Genomic DNA, 14,370 nt, shown 5'->3' with positions numbered 1-14,370 from the left:
GTGCCCCATTCTCGCCTGTCCTGCCGTTGACCCCCGGCCCATGTCCTTCCCCTGGCCTGGAATGCCCTCCCTCCGCACATCTGCCAAACTAGCTCTCTTCCTCCCTCCAAAGCCCTACTGAGAGCTCACCTCCTCCAGGAGGCCTTCCCAGGCTTTCCTCTGCTCCTCCTCCCCTCCCCATTGCCTCCACTCTCTCCCTCTGCCCTACCCCCTTCGCCTCCCCACAGCACTTGTATGTATTTGTACATATATATGTATATTTGTATATTTGTACATATTTATTACTCTATTTTATTAATGATGTGTATATAGTCTTCTAGACTGTGAGCCCATTGTTGGGTAGGGACCATCTCTATATGTTGCCGACTTGTAGTTCCCAAGCGCTTAGTACAGTGCTCAGCACACAGTAAGCGCTCAATAAAGCTTGGAGAAGCAGTGTGGCTCAGTGGAAAGAGCCTGGGCTTTGGAGTCAGAGGTCATGGGTTCAAATCCCAGCTCCACCACTTATCAGCTGTGTGACTTTGGGCAAGTCACTTCACTTCTCTGGGCCTCAGTTCCCTCATCTGTAAAATGGGGATGAAGACTGTGAGCCCCCCGGGGGGACAACCTGATCACCTTGTTAACCTCCCCAGCACTTAGAACAGTGCTTTGCACATAGTAAGTGCTTAATAAATGCTATTATTATTATTATTATTATTAATAAATACGATTGAATGAATGAATGAATATAGCTATAATTCTATTTATTCTGATGGTATTGACACCTGTCTACTTGTTTTGTTGTCTTTCTCCCTCTTCTAGACTGTGAGCCCATTGTTGGGTAGGGACCGTCTCTGTATGTTGCCGATTTGTACTTCCCAAGCGCTTAGTACAGTGCTCTGCACACAGTAAGTGCTCAATAAATACGATTGAATGAATGAATGAATAACTTCCAGGCCGGAGTGGCCCAGGAAACCAAGTCAGTTGAAGGAACCCCTTGATTCAGATTAGCCCATGAGAAGCAGCATAGTCTAGTGGAAAGACCACAAGCCTGGGAGTCAGAGGACCTGGGTTCTAATCCCGGCTCTGCCAGTTGGTTGCTGTGTGACCTTGGGCAAGTCACTTCTCTGTGCCTCAGTTCTCCTGTTCTCCCTCCTACTTAGACTGTGAGCCCCATGCGGGCAGGGCCGGTGTCCAACCTAATTAACTTGTGTTTACCCCAGTGCTTACAGCAGTGTTTATCACATAGTAAGTGCTTAACAAACACCAAGAAAAAGCACAGGAGTGGACAAAGAGGTTGCTAGGACTTGGGGGGATGTGGCCAGAGGATGCATTAGTGATTTGCATTTTGGCATTTGCTGTAAATCAGTGAACCATTTTTTTTTGTCCCCTGAGGGATGCCAAAATGATGGCTAAGCTCATAAAAGAACACTTGCTGATTTGGGTACTGCTAGGAAGGCAGTTATTTTTTCCAAAAGCTCCATATTAGATACTTGATGAGCCCAAAATATGAACCAGCAGTTGACAGGAACTCAGGAGTAGTTTTCAAGAGTGTTTTTTAAGGTTAAAAAAATTCAGTGGAAGCCCCAGATCCGGAAGCAGAGGCTTGGCACCAAATAGTCTCTTCAATCCAGAATTCTGAACCTCTACTTACATCGATTTTGAGGATGAGGCAGATTGGTTATGGAGAAAATAGAAATTAGGTTTGCTACACAGCCCTTTGTGGTGTGAGGACAGGGAACGGTTATGCAATTCTGATAATTATCTGTCAATCAGAAATAACCCAAGTGATCACCACTTTTAGACTGTGAGCCCACTGTTGGGTAGGGACTGTCTCTATATGTTGCCAACTTGTACTTCCCAAGCGCTTAGTACAGTGTTCTGCACACAGTAAGCGCTCAATAAATACGATTGATGATGATCACCAAGCACTCCAACAACTCAACTCTTTGCCAAGGGACAAAGTTCATGGCAAGTTGGATTGAAGGAGATCTGTGTAAACCATCCTGAAGTCCCACCCATCCTGGTGACATGACGTGAAGCGCTGATGTTCATGTGGTGTCTCCTGTGTCATCCTGCTTCATGAGGCCCTGGGGGTCACCAGCGACCAGCTGCATAAGGTGGTCAAACAGCCTCAATATTTTCATGAGGGCTAGAAGCCTTTGTAATAACAATAATAATGATGATAGTGGTATTTATTAAGTGCTTACTATGTGCCAAGTACCATACTAAGTACTGGGCTAGATACGAGAAAATCATATCCAACATGAGGCTCACAGTCTAAATATTTTTCAGTGTATTTGTTAAATGCTTACTATGTGCTGGGCACTGAGCGCTGGGGTAAATACAGGGTAATCAGGTTAAACACAGTCTCTGCCCCATATAGGGCTCACAGTCTTAAGCTCCATTTTACAGATGAAGTGGTCACACAGCAGACAAGGGGTGGAGTGGGATTTGAACCCAGGTCCTTTGACTCCTAGGCCCAAGCTCTTTCCACTAGGCCAAGCTACTACTTTGTAGCAAAGGCTTCATGGAAGCTGGATAAAAGACAGGAGATGGGGAGTGAACTAAGAGCCCCTTCTCATCCCAGGGATCATCTTCACCACACTCTCATTTTTCTCTTTTGCCATTGTCTTCAGATGTCAGTGGAGTGACTCATTTTGACCAGAAAGGGGAAAATTACAGCTTGTTCAGACTTGAATTTTGGGATGTTCATCACACTTATACTCAGGAAAGAGGTATGTGATATTTAGACAACACCCAGTTACTTACCTAAGTACTTTTTCATAATCTTACTGTGGTAGTTGCAAAGTGCTTACTATGTGTTAAGTGCTGAGGGAGAACAAAGATACAGGCTACATGACTGCTGTGTGACCTTGGGCAAATCACTTAGCTTCGCTGTGCCTCAGTTTCCCCATCTGTAAAATGGGGCTCAAATACTGGTTCTTCCTCTTATTTAGACAATGAGCCTCATATGGCACAGGAGCCGTGTCCAGCCTGATTATCTTGAATCTACCTTAGTAAATTCAAGTACAGCACTTGGCACATAGTAAGTGCTGAACAAGTACTACAATTATTATTATTATCAGATCAGACATAGTTCCTGTCCCACCTGATGCTCACAATCCATTTTATCCCATTCTACAGATGAGGAAACAGGGGCTCAGAGTGATTAAATGACTTGACCAAAGTAAACCAATAGGCCAGTGGCAGAGTAATAATAATAATGATAATGGTATTTGTTAAGTACTTATTATGTGCCAGGCACTGTAGTAAGCTTTGGGGTAGATATGAGGTAATTGGGTTGGACACAGTCCCTGTCATTCATTCATTCAATTGTATTTATTGAGTGCTTACTGTGTGCAAAGCATTGTGCTAGGCAGCGTGGCTCAGTGGAAAGAGCCCGGACTTTGGAGTCAGAGGCCATGGGTTCAGATCCCGGCTCTGCCAATTGTCAGCTCTGTGACTGTGGGCAAGTCACTTAACTTCTCTGTGCCTCAGTTACCTCATCTGGAAAATGGGGATTAAGACGTGAGCCCCCCCATGGGACAACCTGATCACCTTGTAACCTCCCCAGTGCTTAGAACAGTGCTTTGCACATAGTAAATGCTTAATAAATGCCATCATTATTACAGTATAACATCTAACCACATTCCTGCCCACAGTGAGCTCCCACATAGGGTTTACAGACTTAATCCCCACTTTATAGATGAGGGAACTGAGGCACAGAGAAGTGAAGTGACTTGCCCAAGATCACACAGAAGACAAGTGGCAGAGCCAGGATTAATAATAATAATAATAATAGAACCCAGGTCCTTTTAACTCCCAGGCCTGTACTTTATTCACTAGACCACAGTGCTTCTCTAGATTCTAGCTATGATTAGAATCTAGGTCTCCTGGCTTCCATTTAGTCCTACCCCGGAAGCACTTAGGTACTCACTCAACCCCTAGCCAGAGCACTTATGTACATATTTTTATACTAAATTGCTTTCCCCTACCTGGAATTTATTTTAATGCCTGTCTCTCCCACTTGATTAAGCTCCTTGACAGCAGTCATCATGTCTACTTACTCTGTTGTAAGCTTAGTGCAGAGCTTTGTATGCAGTCATCACTCTGTAACTACCATTTTTTGACCGACTGATTCCAAGTCAAAGCTCTCTCCAGTAGCCTATGTTTTGAAATCAATGGGGTACCACACTTCCAAATTTCAATCTTGTGGATTAGCTATAATCTAGCCTTGGAAAAGGCTTGGGGTTTTCTGAATCTTATCTTTCCTTTCCTCTTCTTTTCTTCTTTTTTTTCTTTGCCCTCCTCCTACTCCTCACTAGAATCCCATTATAGTACAATAATAATGAAGTATTTTGGACCCATCCATTTAGCTTTAAGAACTATAAATACTAACAATCAACTGATTAATGAAAACAAATCTCTGGCAAATGAATACTCCAGTGTCCGAGGACTGGGAAAGCACATAGGAGCCTTGGGGATAGCAGCATGGTTAGGACTGTGAAACTCACAACATCAGAAGACTGGCCATAGTTAAACTTGCTAATAGACCCACTGAGTATAAAGGGGGTGAGTGCAGGGATGGAATGCCACCAGCTACTGCTGGCCCAGGCCTTGTGAGAGACTGTGTGTACCCCTCCCTCATCATCAATCGTATTTATTGAGCGCTTACTGTGTGCAGAGCACTGTACAAAGCACTTGGGAAGTACAAGTTGGCAACATATAGAGACAGTCCCTACCCAACAGTGGGCTCACAGTCTAAAAGACTCCCTGGCCTACGTTTGTGTCTGGATGTCCACCTCTCTGGCCACAATAGTAGTAATAAAAGTAATAGTGTTTTTCAATTGCTTGCTGTGGGCAGGGCACTGTACAGAGGTGGGAATTAGACACAGTCCCTCTCTCTCGGGGAGCTCACAGTCTTAAAATAAAACGGGGGAGAGGGAACTGGTGACAGACTATAAGGAGAGATGAAACAAAATACGAAGACAGAGACAAAGATCAGTAGGGCACCGTGGCTAGAGGAGCAGGATTTCAAAGTCTACAGTCACAACCGCAGCCACGGTCAGCGCTCCAGCAGCAGCCTCCGCGGTCTTCCCCAGGCTGCGGCTATTTCTCTCTTTCCGTGGGCCTTACTTAATAGTTATGATTACCTATGTTATTAGTTTAGTGCTTACTATGTGCCAGGCATTGTACTACCTCCTGCCTCATGTGTGGGCATCCGCCTCTTCAGCCCCGTGTGACTGGGCCCAGGTTTGGTTTTACTCGTCTAACCTCCCCAGCCTTACCTATGGCAGTGCCTCTCCCCCTCCCACCTCAGGTCATGTCCCCTCTGGGAGTCCCATCCCAAGCTTAGCCCCACATTGAAAATGAAAAATGACAGTCCTAGGTACTGTGCTCTCTCCAGCTCTTAGTACAGTCAGTTGTCAGCTGTGTGACTTTGGGCAAGTCACTTAACTTCTCTGGGCCTCAGTTACCTCATCTGTAAAAATGGGGATTAAGACTGTGAGCCCCCCGTGGGCCAAACTGATCACCTTGCAATCTCCCCAGCGCTTAGAACAGTGCTTTGCACATAGTAAGTACTTAATAAATGCCATTATTATTATTACAGTGCTTTGTATACAATAAGCGCTCGGTAAACACCACTGACTGAATGAATAACTCACCCTTGCTACTCAGGTAAATACTTTGGGGTACAAGCTGGGCTGCTGTCAGAGTAAATCATTCTCTCCTAGCTCCCAGCTTGTTTCATGAGAAATTGTTGCAGTCAGTTGTTTCCAGTGGCAGAAAATCCAGGGAGGCAGTAGAATGGACTGGTGCTTTCCACTTTGCCCATAGGATTTGGGGGCATTTTTTCAGGGACTTTCCCTTTAGAATGAGTGATTTAATTTGTCCCAGGAGAAGTGCCAGAACTTTAAATGCCAGTGCTTCTCCCAATGCCATAGTCTTGGGAGCAGCAGCCTTGGGGTGGAGATTTGAAGACCATAGGTGCTGAGGGATATATTCTCCTGGATCTGGGGTTAGAGATCCTGGGTCTCAGAAAACCCTTGCACAAATTAATCCCTGTGTAGAACCACAATCCCACAGTTCTTCCCTTCCTCTCCTCCACCTCACTCCACTGCCATCCCTCTACCGGACCCATTCTGCTTGTCTGCAGATAGACCTGCCTCCTACTTCACCAGTGCCTGGGGAAATGAGAGCAGTCTGCTGCTCCACAGGCAATTCATTTGTCATGTGCCCCTGCCTTACCACAGCAGGGGCCGATGAACAGTTATCTTTGACTGACTTCCTAAAAAATTACTGCTCTGTCTTTTCAAGCCCAAAACTCCTCTCCCTATGTGGATTGTAAGCAGATTGATTCAAGAATCAGTTCTGTATTTCATGTGTCATAGCCCAGGCTGCCTCAGAGGACTCCAGTGGGTTTCCTGGGCCCTCGCAGCCCTGGTGATGGGGATTATGGTGGCCATAGCATCTGCTTTTGGGGCTCTCCTGTCCCCCCGCAACTGCTCTGGGCTCTAGAGTGGCGATTCACGTGTAGTAGTTCCCACAGTGCGTACCGACACGGAGCCTCTTTGGTAATTTTATGTAGACTACACACTGAAAAGCCCTCTCAGGATCACACCTGGAGAGTTTCCAGTACTCTACCAGTCTTGGCTATTGGAGGGAGAGTCAGTAGAGGCATACCCATTCCATTCCTAGCTTGGGCAGTGGCTAGCGAGTGGAAGGCAATCTGCTACAAGTCAAAATTCATCTTTAAAAAGCAAGTACCAAGTATAGAGCTCTGCACCCAGAAGACCCTCAATGGACGCTGCTGTTGGTGATGATGCTAAATCAAGCACTGCAACTTGCTCAAAGAGCCTCACGCCCCAAGACTTATGTAATAACCCTTGACCCACATTAAGTTGCCCGTATATGTAGATCCCATTTATAGGATTGTCAGGACACACCTTCTGCACTTTGTGCTGCCTCAAAATGGATTGCTTTGTTCTCTGTGCAGGGAAGAAAAAAGCACATTTCAATTTTACAAAGAAATCATACCTCAGAAAAGGAATTTAAATGTAAAGACCTAGTCACCAGTAATAAAAGCCACGGGCTGACAACTGGCAATTCTCTACCTCCAAGGGGAATATGAGTGATAAGGCCAGCTGCCCTCATTATTATCAGCAACCATCTTTAAGTGCTTGCTGCCAAGTGCATTATACACCCACTCACAAACTTGAGTTAAGAATTGTTTATTGCAACCCTAGGGTACCCCACCCATTCCCTTAGGCAGCGCCCCAGGTAAAGCTACTCAATCCCAGTTACTTTCCAAATCTCTCTCCAGCAAACTGGGGCACCCTGCTTCTTCTGACCGACAATCTAGGTGACCTGGTTATGGGCCTGGATTCTGGTGGAAGCCTTTTTAGCTCCTTGTGGGCAGGGAACGTCTTCCAACTCTGTTGGGAAGCAGCATGGCTCAGTGGAAAGAGCCCGGGCTTTGGAGTCAGAGGTCATGGGTTCGAATCCCGGCTCCGCCACATGCCTGCTGTGTAACCTTGGGCAAGTCACTTAACTTCTCTGAGCCTCAGTTACCTCATCTGTAAAATGGGGATTAAGACTGTGAGCCCCACGTGGGACAACCTGATCACTTTGTATCCCCCAAGCGCTTCGAACAGTGCTTTGCACATAGTAAGCGCTTAACAAATGCCAACATTATTATTATTATTATTATTGTATTGGGAGACCAAGTGATTAGTACTGAGCTCTGCAAACAGTAAACACTCAATAAATACCATTGGTTGATTAGTTGATTATATGTAGCTTAAATCCTCCAAACTGTAAACTCATCATGGGCAGGGAATGTGCCTGCTAATTCTGTTGTGCTGCGCTCTCTCAAGCGCTTAGTACGGTGCTCTGCACATAGTAAGTGCTCAGTAAATACCATTGATTGATCGATTGGCAAATCCTGATCTATGGCAGGAGGACTCGCAAGCGAGGCAGGGTTGTTGCCACAAATGCAGCAATTGTCCACTAGTTCTCTGGGAGCCAGTTTGCTCCTTTTGGCTGGGTTGAGTGCTGTGTTTTCACAGTAGCACCAGGAGGTACAGTCTCTCCTAGGCTCAATCTGGCCCTCATTCCTTTTAATGGGTCCCCTCTAGCTAATCCCTGTTTATTTAGAGTACTTTCTAAGATCCCTGTGGGAAGAGACCCTGTCTGCCTACTCTTTCCCAAGTAGTCAGTACAGTGCTCTGCATAGAGTAAGCCCTCAATAAACACCAGTAATTGATTGATTCTAAGCAGTGTGGGAATTGGAAGACCTGGGTTCTAATCCAAGTTCTGCCACTTGCCTGCTGTATGATCTTGGGCAAGTCACTTAACTTCTCTCTGCCTCAGTTTCCTCATCTGTGAAATTTGACTTCAATACCTGTTCTCCACTTAAATCTGTAAGGCCCACGTGGGACAGGGACTGTGGTTTGGGTCAAGGACCTAGCCAAATGGAAGGAGCACAGTTCTGGGAGTCAGAGGACCTGGCTCGGACACTTGTCTGCTGAGTGACCTTGGGCAAATCACTTAACTTTTCTGTGCCTCAGTTACTTCATCTGTAAAAATGGGGATTAAGACTATGAGCACCTCGTGGGACATGGACTGTGGCCAGCTTGATTATTTTGCATCTACCCCAGCATTTAGTACAGTGCCTAGCACATAGTAAGCGTTTACCAAATACCATTAAAAGTAGTTTCAGGTGTATTAGTTTGTTATTAGGGCTAAAAGAAAGCTGCCATAAATAGAACACCATTTGTTATGGTTTATCATGATTGCTGGTAAATCTCTTTTGGAAAGGTATTGCTTTTCATATATATGACCAGCCTTTAATAAAGGAGCCAGAGATAATGGTTCTCATTAGAAAAGAGAATGCTTCAAAAAAATATGGAAGTGTTGCCCATCAAATTTACATTGTAACAGGTCAGACGATGGTATTTGGTCTAAAAGTACAGTGTTTTGCACACAGTAGGAGCTAAATAAATACCATTGATGATGATGATGATGATGAGGGGTCTTGTATTTCTAATCGTAATGAAGGAACAGGTGAATAATTTTCTAAAACAAGCAGTAGGAGCTCCTAGTGGGATGACAAACGAATATCAAATATGTTACGAGAGTGGTTAGCAATTGGCAGCCATCTTCCAGTTATATGGCAGAAGGCATAGATGTACAGACAGGTCTCCGAAGATACAGGGGTTGAGTTACAACTCCATGTTGAAGGAAACTTGCATAGAAATAGGCAAGTCTTGACCGACACTGCGAACATGCCCACGGCTGTTTTTTTCCAACATCGCCATCACGTTCTATCCAGATAACTGCATAATGTTGGAAGAATGCTCCCTAATTCCCCAAAAGTGTTTTATCCTAATGCACAGCAAAAACATAAATTATGGGAGAACTGGCTGTATTTTGCTTCCTTCTCTTGAAATAATATAATTGTCCATTAAGGAAAATGAACCAATTGAAACTGAGGACCAAAATCAAAAGTTGACAATGAAACATACAATCTATCTTATCCCTCTTTTAGAGCCTAGGAAACCAAGGCCCAAAAAATAATTTGGGAAGTAGCCTGGCCCCGTGGAAAGAGCACAGGCCAGAAGTCAGAGGACCTGGGCTCTAGTCCTGCCTCTGTCGCTTGTCTGCTGCTTGACCTTGGGCAAGTCACTTAATTTCTCTGTGTCTCAGTTTCCTCATCTGTAAAAGGGGGATTAAAACCTACTCCCTCCTATTTAGACTGTGAGTCTCCTGTGGGACAGGTACCATGTCCAACCTAATCATCTTGTATCTACACATGTAAGTGCTCAATAAATAGGATTGGTTGAATGACCCATTGGCTTGTCGGGTCCATAACTGATACTGCATTTGGTAATGGATAGGGCCCTACCACAGGAACTGCCCTATTTTCCTCTGATTTATATTGCATTTATTTTCTTGGGGCCTCAGTAGAGGATATTTGGGAGAAACATGATCTACATTTGCCCTAGGCTTTGTACCTTCTTTTAAATATTAATATCTGGGAAAATGTACTTAGGAACCATACTTTCAGTTCCCTGAAGTGACTCTATGCTGGTCTTGGAGCAGAAAATCAAGTTCCTTATTTCTTGCCCTTCAAAAACCACTAAAAGGTGATCTTCAGGTAGGTTCTGAGTCCTGGAGAAGCAACGTGCCCGTGCTCCTAAGAGCCAGAGGGTTTAGATTCTAATCCAGGCTCCACCACGTATCTGCTGTGTGACCTTGGGCAAGTCACTTAACTTCTCTGTGCCACAGTTCCCTCATCCTTTAGACTGTAAGCTCATTGTAGGCAGGGAACATGTCTACCAACTCTGTCATATTGTACTCTCCCAAGAGCTTAGTACAGTGCTCTGCACACAGTAAGCACTCAAAAAAATATGATTGGTTGATTGATCTCCAAAATGGAGATTCAATGCCTGTTCTCCCTCCCACTTAAACTATGAGTTCCACGTGGGACCCGATTATCTTGTATCTACCCCAGCGCTTAGTACAATGCTTGACACATAATAAGCACTTAACAAAAAACGCAATTATGAGTGACTCAAGCTGATTTTTAAAGTTACTTTCAGAGAATTATCATGTAAATTTCTAATTGTTCAGTTATATAAATGTTTGAGCATTTCTTTCTTTGTGTAACATGAAACCTCAGTGTAGCCAGTGGTCTTGTGTTCATTTACATTTTTAAACCATTTGAAATCATCATATTCAAGATAGCATTGAAGTCTAGAATGTAGAGCACTGGTCTAATGCTGATGGTATAAGGTACAATCTATAAAGGGGTTCTCAAGTAATCTTTATTTATTAAGAATTATGTTCTTGGCAAGATTTCAAATGCAAAAGAAATCTAATTTCTTGCCTCAAGGAGTTTACAAACTTACTGCTTTTTCCAAGTGGGAAGATCCCATTTGGTTTCAGCAGCCATATTCAGGGGCCCAGAAATGCATCCTTTTCCTCCATTCACCATCAAACTCTGAAACTGAGAGAGATAAAGATTGAAAATGAATGTGTCCCAAATCGTCCAAAAAGCAAAGTACAAAGTCTGTCTTCCCCAGATCTAATTGCCTAAAGAGGAGTCTCAAAGAAGAAGGATCCAGATGAAAATCTAAAAAATAAAAAATGATTGCCTTGCTTCCCAAATACAAAGGTGAAAGACAATTTATCTGGAAAGTCTCGTTAGTGCACGCCCACACTTTTTTCTAATGACACTTAAGACTGTGAACTTCATGACTGCAATATGAGCACTTAATAGCTTCTCAGAACAAAACTGAAAATAGAGGCACTCCCAGTAGAGTAAGAACATTATCTAATTCACTGGTGCACTAAGTATCCTTCTTTGTGTAGTAGGATTGCAGTGACCCTGAGATTGGAATGTGAGTTATTTGGGTGTTATTTATCTGAAGCATAGTGATTGTTCTTTACTCTTGATAACTCATAGTTTTTGGTAGGTGTATGTTTTTTGGGGGAAAAAACACACCAATCAAAATAATAAATATGTAAGCTATCTGTCAGCAGGGAACATGTCTACCAACTCTGTTATTTGTACTCTCCCAAGCACTTAGTTCAGTGTTTTGCACAGAGTAAGTGCTCAATAAATATCATTGACTAGCAAAATAGCCTGGCCTCACCTAGGTTCATTCATTCATTCAATCGTATTTATTGAGTGCTTACTGTGTGCAGAGCACTGTACTAAGCGCTTGGGAAGTACAAGGCGGCAACATATAGAGACGGTCCCCACCCACAACGGGCTCACAGTCTAGAAGGGGGAGGCAGACACCTTCACATGCCACACTTACCTCACAAACACTCATATGTATACAAAGGAAGTACTGTAATCAGTCAATCAGTAAATCAATCAACCAGTCAATCAATCAGCCATATTCACTGAGCACTTAACTTTGGCAGCAGATAGGGATCATCATCATCAATCGTATTTATTGAGCGCTTACTGTGTTCAGAGCACTGTACTAAGCGCTTGGGAAGTACAAGTTGGTTACATATAGAGACAGTCCCTACCCAGCAGTGGGCTCACAGTCTAAAAGGAGGAGACAGAGAACAAAACCAAACATACTAACAAAATAAAATAAATAGAATAGATATGTACAAGTAAAATAAATAAATAAATAAATAGAGTAATAAATATGTACAAACATATATACATATATACAGGTGGTCACTGAATGGATTGGGAGGTCGTAAGGGGCCAGATTTCTTGAGGATGGGTAAGGAGGAGGGATTTTGCCACAAGTAGGGGTGAGGAAATGCAAGTTTTGCTCTGTGGGGCAGAGTGGAGGAAGGAAAGGCCAGTCTTGCCGCAGGGAAGTAGGAGGGGCCAGGAGAGGAGGTGGGGAGAGGAACAGGATTGGGAAAGGACTGGGATGGGAAGGTGTAGACTGAGTGAGGCTGGAGCTGGAAGGGGCCTGAAATGGGAGAGGGTGGGGATAGGCTGGAATGGTCCTGGGAAGGTACTTGGAAGGTCATGAGTGAGGCTGGAAGGGGAAGGAGGAATTGAGCCAAGGATTTCCAGGAGGGAGAGCCAGAACAGGACTGAGATAGGGAAGAGACAGAATTAGGAGGGGAAGAGGGGATTTCTGGGTCCTTGTTCACCCAGACACTGCTTCTGACTTGGACTGGCACTTTCAAATTTTTAATGGTTTCCCCTTACTTGCCCCGGGGTCACCCACCGCGATGGTGCACCCTGACTGACTGAAGCCGGCCCAGTCTGAATCTAGTCCTTTCGCCGAAGTCCATTTGCCTGTTGTTGTCCTGCGTTCTGCTTATTGACTCTCCTGTTTCACCTTCCATTTGCCCTGACCTCCATCTGTGGGTCCAGGTTTCTTTGTCCTCAGCCAAGCTGGACCTCTGCCTGCCTGATTAAATCAGTTTGACCTTCCAGATCTCCTAAGCCTCCCTCCAGCCATTGAGCTCTACCAATGTGTCTGGAAGTAGGACTGAACGGGGACAGAACTGAGAAGGGAAGTGGGGTTGGGGCAGCTGGGTCAGAACGGACATAAGGCTAAAACGTCACTGAGAAGAGAAGTGGAATGGGGCTGGGAAAGGGCCTGAGGTGGAAAAAGGGGATGCTGGAATGGGGTTGGGAAGTGGGGAGTGAGTTGTAACAGCCTGGACTAAAATAGGGTCCTGGCCTAGGGGGCAAGAGAAACTTGAAGGGGTGTGATTGGGTGGGGGGAGATAGAGAAGAGAAGGGGTTTTTGAGGGGTTGGGAGTGTCAGAATACAGGGGCAAACTCCTCCTCTAGACTATAAATTCCTTGAAGTCAGGGATCATCAGTCAGTCAATCATATTTATTGAACGCTTACTGTGTGCAGAGCACTGTACTAAGCACTTGGGAGAGTATAATATAACAATATGACAGACACATTCCCTGCCCATAATGAGTTTACAATCCAGAGGGATCATGTCTACCAACTCTATTGTCTACCAACTCTATTGTCTGGACTCTCCCAAGTGCTTAGTACAGTGCACCCAGTAAGTGCTCAATAAATGCCATTGACTGGTGGGGACAGAAGCAGGAGTGGGAACTTGGAAGGAAAAGTGACTCATAGAGATAAGCTGGAGACTTGGGACTCCTGAGGGCTTTCAAAGTGGCCCAAATGGCAGTGGGGGTCCTGACAACCTCAGCTGCAGTCCTGCTCCTGCTGGCACCCAAAGTCTCAATCCCCACTTTACAGATGAGGAAACTGTGGTATAGAGAAGTTTAGGGACTTCCTAAGGTCACACAGCAGTAGCACCCTTCAATATGTGCAAAAATAATTGCTGGGGAAGAATGTAGCAATGTGGTTTAGTGGAAAGAGCACAGGCCTCGGAGTCAGAGGATGTGGGTTCTAATTCTGTCTCTGCCACTTGTATGCTGTGTGATCTTGGGTAAGTTACTTAGACTCTCTGTGCCTCAGTTTCCTCATCTGTAAAATGGGGATTAAGACTGTGGGCACCGTGCAGGACAGGGATTGCATCAAAACTACTTATCTTGTATCTACCCCGGTGCTTAGTACAGTGCCTGGCACATAGTAAGCACTTAACAAGTACTGTTTAAAATGTAACTTCATCTTTAGACACTAGATCGCAGTACTGGATATTTTGAAAAAAAGATGCTATGCCAAATAGTTTTTAGACAATGGTCTACCAGTTTACAGTACTGGATATTTTGTTTTTCTTTGGCAAAGCGAGGCAGGTAGCCTCATTCAATTATGTATTCACTGCCTCACACAGAAAGCAAGTTGTCTATGTTGGGAAGCACTTGCTTCGTTTGGTGTTAAATGGAGCAGGGGAATCAATTTTACCAGCACCACCTTTTCTTCCACTTAGACTTTCTCTGAGCAGGACTGTTCTCAATGA

At 44.5% G+C, this 14,370-nt stretch overlaps 1 non-coding gene across 1 annotated transcript; it reads left to right on the top strand.

The window, feature by feature from the left end:
- Nucleotides 1-6,586: 6,586 nt before the first annotated feature.
- Nucleotides 6,587-6,723, top strand: LOC119948568. Its single transcript, XR_005456956.1, has one exon. It is a non-coding gene; the product is annotated as a small nucleolar RNA SNORA7 (small nucleolar RNA).
- The last annotated feature ends 7,647 nt before the right edge of the window (nt 6,724-14,370 follow it).

The sequence above is a fragment of the Tachyglossus aculeatus genome, chromosome X4 (assembly GCF_015852505.1).
Source record: "Tachyglossus aculeatus isolate mTacAcu1 chromosome X4, mTacAcu1.pri, whole genome shotgun sequence".
In the NCBI taxonomy this organism is placed as follows: domain Eukaryota; kingdom Metazoa; phylum Chordata; class Mammalia; order Monotremata; family Tachyglossidae; genus Tachyglossus; species Tachyglossus aculeatus.
Note: the sequence above shows the minus strand (reverse complement) of the source record. Positions and strands in the feature narration are given on the sequence as shown.